The sequence below is a fragment of the Salmo trutta genome, chromosome 16, assembly GCF_901001165.1.
Source record: "Salmo trutta chromosome 16, fSalTru1.1, whole genome shotgun sequence".
NCBI classification, from domain to species: domain Eukaryota; kingdom Metazoa; phylum Chordata; class Actinopteri; order Salmoniformes; family Salmonidae; genus Salmo; species Salmo trutta.
In genome coordinates, this window is record NC_042972.1 from 15710826 (window position 1) to 15718906 (window position 8081).

Here is an 8081-nt window from a genome sequence, read left to right on the forward strand (position 1 = left end):
AGTTAAGAACACATTCTTATTTTCAATGACGGCCTAGGAATGGTGGGTTAACTGCCTTGTTCAGGGGCAGAACGACAGATTTTTACCTTTTTACCTTTTTACCTTGTCAGTTCGGGGATTCATTTTTGCAACCTTCCGGTTACTAGTCCAACGCTCTAACCACCTGCCTTACATTACATTCCACGAGGAGCCTGCGTGGCAGGCTGACTACCTGTTACACGAGGGCAGCAAGAAGCCAAGGTAAGTTGCTAGCTAGCATTAAACTTATCTTATAAAAAACAATCAATCTTAACATAATCACTAGTTAACTACACATGGTTGATGATATTACTAGTTTATCTAGCGTGTCCTGCGTTGCATATAATCGATGTGGTGCCTGTTAATTTCTCATCGAATCACAGCATACTTCACCAAACAGGTGATGATTTAACAAGCGCATTCACGAAAAAGCACTGTCGTTGCACCAATGTGTACCTAACCATAAACATCAATGCCTTTCTTTAAAATCAATACACCAGTATATATTTTTAAACCTGCATATTTAGTTAATATTGTATGCTAACATGAATTTCTTATAACTAGGGAAATTGTGGCACTTCTCTTGCGTTCCGTGCAAGCAGTCAGGGTATATGCAGCAGTTTGGGCCGCCTGGCTCGTTGCGAACTGTGTGAAGTCCATTTTTTCCTAACAAAGACCGTAATTAATTTGCCAGAATTGTACATAATTATGACATAACTTTGAAGGTTGTACAATGTAACAGCAATATTTAGACTTAGGGATGCCATGCGTTAAATAAAATAAGGAACGGTTCCATATTTCACTGAAAGAATAAACGTTTTGTTTTCGAAATGATCGTTTCCGGATTCGACCATATTAATGACAAAAGGCTCGTATTTCTGTGTGTAATTATGTTATAATTAAGTCTATGATTTTATATTTGATAGAGCAGTCTGACTGAGCAATGGTAGGCAGCAGCAGGCTCGTAAGCATTCATTCAAACAGCACTTTCGTGCGTTTGAGAGTAGCTCTTCGCTGTGCTTCAAGCACTGAGCTGTTTATGACTTCAAGCCTATCAACTCCCGAGATTAGGCTGGTGTAACCGATGTGAAATGGCTAGCTAGTTAGCGGGGTGCGCACTAATAGTGTTTCAAACGTCACTCGCACTGAGACTAGGAGTAGTTGTTCCCCTTGCTCTGCAAGGGCCGCAGCTTTTGAGGAGCGATGGGTAACGATGCTTCGAGGGTGGCTGTTGTCGATGTGTTCCTGGTTCGAGCCCAGGTAGGGGCGATGAGAGGGACGGAAGCTATACTGTTACACTGACATACTAAAGTGCCTTTAAGAACATCCAATAGTCAAAGGTATATGAAATACAAATGGTATAGAGAGAAATAGTCCTATAATTCCTATAATAACTACAACCTAAAACTTCTTACCTGGGAATATTGAAGACTCATGTTAAAAGGAACCACCAGCTTTCATATGTTCTCATGTTCTGAGCAAGAAACTTAAACGTTAGCTTTTTTACATGGCACATATTGCACTTTTACTTTCTTCACCGACACTTTGTTTTTGCATTATTTAAACCAAATTGAACATGTTTCATTATTTATTTGAGGCTAAATTGATTTTATTGATGGATTATATTAAGTTAAAATAAATGTTCATTCAGTATTGTTGTAATTGTCATTATTACAAAGAAATGTCCAAAAAATCGGCAGAGTAATCGGTACCGTCTTTATTGGTCCTCCAATAATCAGTATCGGTATCGGCGTTGAAAAATCAAAATCGGTCAACCTCTAGTCCAAAGTAGTGATGCTGGACGGGTGGACAGGTGTGGGCAGCAATCGGTTGAAGAGTATGCATTTAGTTTTGCTTCCATTTAAGAGCAGTTGGAGGCCACGGAAGGAGAGTTGTATGACATTGAAGCTCGTCTGGAGGTTAGTTAACACAGTGTCCAAAGAAGGGCCAGAAGTATACAGAATGGTGTCATCTGCGTAGAGGTGGATCAGACAATCACCAGCAGCAAGAGCCACATCATTGATGAATACAGAGAAAAGAGTCGGCCCGAGGATTGAACCCTGTGGCACCCCCATAGAGACTGCCAGAGGTCCGGACAACAGGCCCTCCAATTTGACACACTGAACTCTGTCTGAGAAGTAGTTGGTGAACCAGGCGAGGCAGTCATTTCAGAAACCAAGGCTGTTGAGTCTGCCGATAAGAATGTGGTGATTGACAGATTTGAAAGCCTTGCCAGGTCGATGAAGACGGCTGCACAGTATTGTCTCTTATCGATGGCGGTTATGATTTAGTTTAGGACTTTGAGAGTGGCTGAGGTGCACCCATGACCAGCTCGGAAACCAGATTGCATAGCGGAGAAGGTATGGTGGGATTCGAAATGGTCGGTGATCTGTTTGTTAACTTGGCTTTCGAAGACCTTAGAAAGGCAGGGTAGGATAGATATACAGTAGGTCTGTAGCAGTTTGGGTCTAGAGTGTCTCCCCCTTTGAAGAGGGGGATGACCACGGCAGCTTTCCAATCTTTGGGGATCTCAGATGATATGAAAGAGAGGTTGAACAAGCTAGTAATAGGGGTCGCAAAAATTTCGGCAGATAATTTTAGGAAGAGAGGGTCCAGATTGTCTAGCCCGGCTGATTTGTAGGGGTCCAGATTTTGCCGCTCTTTCAGAACATCAGCTATTTGGATTTGGGTGAAGGAGAAATGGTGGAGGCTTGGGCAAGTTGCAGTGAGGGGTGCAGGGCAGTTGACCGGGGTAGGGGTAGCCAGGTGGAAAGCATGGCCAGCCGTAGAAAAATGTTTATTGAAATTCCCAATTATCGCGGATTTATCGGTGGTGACAGTGTTTCCTAGCCTCAGTGCAGTGGGCAGCTGGGAGGAGGTGCTCTTATTCTCCATGGACTTTACAGTGTCCCAGAACTTTTTGGAGTTAGTGCTACAGGATGCAAATTTCTGTTTGAAAAAGCTAGCCTTTGCTTTCCTAACTGCCTGTGTATATTGGTTCCTAACTTCTCTGAAAAGTTGCATATCGTGGTGGCTATTCGATGCTAATGCAGTACACCACAGGATGTTTTTGTGCTGGTCAAGGATAGTCAGGTCTGGAGTGAACCAAGGGCTATATCTGTTCCTGGTTCAACATTTTTTGAATGGGGCATGCTTATTTAAGATGGTGAGGAATGCACTTTTATAGAATAACCAGGCATCCTCTACTGACGGAATTAGGTCAATATCTTTCCAGGATACCTGGGCCAGGTTGATTAGAAAGGCCTGCTCGCTTAAGTGTTTTAGGGAGCGTTTGACATTGATGAGGGGTGGTCGCTTGACCGCAGACCCATTACGAACGTAGACAATGAGGCAGTGATCGCTGAGATCCTGGTTGAAGACAGCAGAGGTGTATTTGGAGTTCAGGTTGGTTAGGATGATATCTATGAGGGTGCCCATGTTTACTGATTTGGGGTTGTACCTGGTGGGTTCATTGATCATTTGTATGAGATTGAGAGCATCAAGCTTAGATTGTAGGATGGCTAGGGGTCTTAAGCATGTCCCAGTTTAGGTCACCTAACAGCATGAGCTATGAAAATAGATAGGGGGCAATCAATTCACATATGGTGTCCAAGGCACATCTGGGGGCAGAAGGTGGTCTATAGCAAACGGCAACGGTAAGAGACTTGTTTCTGGAGAGGTGGATTTTTAAAAGTAGAAGCTCAAATTGTTTGGGCACAGACCTGGATAGTAAGACATAACTCTGCAGGCTATCTCTGCAGTAGATTGCAACTCCGCCCCCTTTGGCAGTTCTATCTTGTCGGAAAATGTTATAGTTAGGGATGGAAATTTCAGGGTTTTGGTGGTCTTCCTAAGCCAGGATTCAGACACGGCTAGGACATCCTGGTTGGCAGAGTGTGCTAGGGCAGTGAATAAAACAAACTTAGGGAGGAGGCTTCTAATGTTAACATGCATGAAACCAAGGCTTTTGCGGTTACAGAAGTCAACAAATGAGAGCGCCTGGGGAATGAGAGTGGAGCTAGGCATTTCAGGGCCTGGATTAACCTCCACATCACCAGAGGATCAGAGGAGGAGTAGGATAAGGCTAAAAGAAGGAGGATAAGGCTAAAGGCTAAAAGAACTGGTCGTCTATTACGTTCAGAACAGAGAGTAAAAGGAGCAGATTTCTGGGCATGGTAGAAGAGGTTCGAGGCATGATGACAGACAAAGGTATGGTAGGATGTGAATAAAGTGGGGGTAAACCTGTGAATAGAGTGACGATGAAAGAGATATTGTCTCTAGAAATATCATTTAAACCAGGTGATGTCACCGCATGTGTGGGAGGTATAACTAAAGTGTTAACTAAGGCATATTAAGCAGGGCTAGAGGCTCTTCAGAGAAATAAGGCAATAATTACTAACCAAAACAGCAATGAATAAGGCATATTGACGTGAGGGAGAGGCATGCGTAGCCGAGTGAACATAGGAGTCCAGTGAGTGGCTTCAAGCAGCTAGCGGGCTGGGGCTAGCAAGCTAGCAGAAGGGCGATGGAAGAAAGTTTGTTGTGGCCCCTCGTGTTACGTCGGCAGACGGATCAGCAGGGCTCCGTGTGGTAAACCAGGCCAATTGGCAAAATAGGTTTAGTGGCTAAAGAATTTGTCCAATGGGCCTCTTAAGCTAACAGTCCTATGTGCTCTAGACAGCTAGCGGGCCATGGCTAGCAGGCTAGAGGATGGGCATTCAGGGGACGTCGCGACGGAGGAGCCAGTTGAGAAACCCCCTCGGGTGAATTACGTCAGTAGTCCAGTCATGATGGGCCGGCAGGAGTCCAGGCCAATTGGCAAAATAGGTATTGTAGCCCAAGGAGTGGCTGATGGACCTCTTCGGCTAGCCGGGAGATGGGCCGAGCAGATGGGCCTAGCAAGGCTAGCTCAAGGCTAATTGGTTCTTGCTTCAGGACAGAGACGTTAGCCAGGAGTGGCCACTCGGATAGCAGCTAGCTAGCTGCGATGATCCAGGTGAAAAAAGGTTCAGAGCTTGCGGTAGGAATCCGGAGATATGGAGAAAAATAAGTCAGATTTGCTCTGGTTTACGTGTGCTGTGCAGACTGGCGAGAGTTGTCTGGGCTAAAGGTAGCTGATGACCGCTAACAGTGGCTAGCTGACTACTAGCTAGTAGCCAGTTAGCTGGCTAGCTTCTGTTGTGGGTTCCGGTTCAGAGGACGGATCAGCAGGGCTCTGTGTGGTAAACCAGGCCAATTGGCACAATAGGTACAGTGAGGGAAAAAAGTATTTGATCCCCTGCTGATTTTGTACGTTTGCCCACTGACAAAGAAATTATCAGTCTATAAATTTAATGGTAGGTTTATTTGAACAGTGAGAGACAGAATAACAACAAAAAATCCAGAAAAACGCTTGTCAAAAATGTTATAAATTGATTTGTATTTTAATGAGGGAAATAAGTATTTGACCTCTCTGCAAAACATGACTTAGTACTTGGTGGCAAAACCCTTGTTGGCAATCACAGAGGTCAGACGTTTCTTGTAGTTGGCCACCAGGTTTGCACACATCTCAGGAGGGATTTTGTCCCACTCCTCTTTGCAGATCTTCTCCAAGTCAATTAAGGTTTCGAGGCTGACGTTTGGCAACTCGAACCTTCAGCTCCCTCCACAGATTATCTATGGGATTAAGGTCTGGAGACTGGCTAGGCCACTCCAGGACCTTAATGTGCTTCTTCTTGAGCCACTTCTTTGTTGCCTTGGCCGTGTGTTTAGGGTCATTGTCATGCTGGAATACCCATCCACGACCCATTTTCAATGCCCTGGTTGAGGGAAGGAGGTTCTTACCCAAGATTTGACGGTACATGGCCCCGTCCATCGTCCCTTTGATGCGGTGAAGTTGTCCTGTCCCCTTAGCAGATAAACACCCCCAAAGCATAATGTTTCCACCTCCATATTTGACGGTGGGTATGGTGTTCTTGGGGTCATAGGCAGCATTCCTCCTCCTCCAAACACGGCGAGTTGAGTTAATGCCAAAAAGCTCCATTTTGGTCTCATCTGCCCACAACACTTTCACCAGTTGTCCTCTGAATCATTCAGATGTTCATTGGCAAACTTCAGACGGGCATGTATATGTGCTTTCATGAGCAGGGGGACCTTGCTGGCGCTGCAGGATTTCAGTCCTTCACGGCATAGTGTGTTACCAATTGTTTTCTTGGTGACTATGGTCCCAGCTGCCTTGAGATCATTGACAAGCTCCTCCCGTGTAGTTCTGGGCTGATTCCTCACCGTTCTCATGATCATTGCAACTCCACGAGGTGAGATCTTGCATGGAGCCCCAGGCCAAGGGAGATTGACAGTTCTTTTGTGTTTCTTCCATTTGTGAATAATCGCACCAACTGTTGTCACCTTCTCACCAAGCTGCTTGGCGATGGTCTTGTAGCCCATTCCAGCCTTGTGTAGTTCTACAATCTTGTCCCTGACATCCTTGGAGAGCTCTTTGGTCTTGGCCATGGTGGAGAGTTTGGAATCTGATTGATTGATTGCTTCTGTGGACAGGTGTCTTTTATACAGGTAACAAACTGAGATTAGGAGCACTCCCTTTAAGAGTGTGCTCCTAATCTCAGCTCGTTACCTGTCTAAAAGACACCTGGGAGCCAGAAATCTTTCTGATTGAGAGGGGGTCAAATACTTATTTCCCTCATTAAAATGCAAATCAATTCATACAATTTTTGACATGCGTTTTTCTGGATTTTTTTGTTGTTATTCTGTCTCTCACTGTTCAAATAAACCTACCATTAAAATTATAGACTGATCATTTCTTTGTCAGTGGGTAAACTTACAAAATCAGCAGGGGATCAAATACTTTTTTCCCTCACTGTATAGTGGCCAAAGAATTTGTCCGATGGGCCTCCTAAGCTAACAGTCAGATGTGATCTAGAGAGCTAGCGGGCCGCGGCAAGCAGGCTAGCGGGTGGGCATTCAGGAGACATCGCGACGGAGGAGTCAGTTGAAAAATCCTCTCGGGCGGATAACGTTGGTAGTCCAGTCGTGATGGGTTGGCGGGGGTCCAGGCCAATTGGCAAAATAGGTATTGTAGTCCAAGGAGTGGCTGATGGACCTCTTGAATGGGAGATGGGCCTAGCAATGGCTAACTGACTACTAGCCAGTAGCCAGCTAGCTGGCTAGCTTTTGATGGGGGTTTCGGTTCTTATAAAAATAGCAGATCCGTACCACATTGGGTGAGGTGGGTTGCAGGAGAGTATATTCAGTCCGTAGATGGAAAGTGATATTAAAATATATACAAAAAAAACAAGGAAAAAGGATATTTACACAGGACAGGACGGGACAAGACAAAACACACGTCCGACTGCTACGCCATCTTGGAATCTGTGCTTTGATAAGTCAGCAGTGTTATGAAAAGTCTTATTGAAAGATTCAGTGAAAGTTTTAAGGAAGTTATTCAAATATCCTTTTCAGAGTGTTAATAAAACCTCCCAGGAAAACTTTCAAGGAATCAGAGTAAAACATTCTCAGAACCTCCCTGCAACCTAAAAATAAACATTCCCAGAACAGGCAACATTTTTACTTCTGTTCTGAGAACGTTTAAAAAATGTTACTTTTTACCAGTTAGGAAACACATGGCTTCGTTCCCACAATGAATGTGAAACCAAAAACATATGTTCCCACAACTTCCAAGGAACCAAATGTGCAAGCTGGGTAAGATGTACCAGTGACTTGTCCATTCATGATAGACGACTATTTTCCAGATAAAGGGTGTTGGGAATCTCTTTGTTTTTACGCTGCCATGCGTTATCTCATCGTGGAAGTTCCGATTTGTATCTCTAGCTACTGCCAACTATTTACCTCCTTAATGCAGAAAACTGTCTTCCTATTTCAGAGCTGTCAAGAAGACGGAGGAGAACTTTTTGTCCTCAAGGAAATTGCTATGTATTTGCCAAAAGATTGCTTATCAGTCCTATTTGGTCATGTTGCTTAATACTTTTCTCCTTGCACAATTGTTGACACAGGGTTCATAGGCTTAGAGCTGGCAGCACTTCTGTAAAGCTGTGTCTGTCTAAATAATA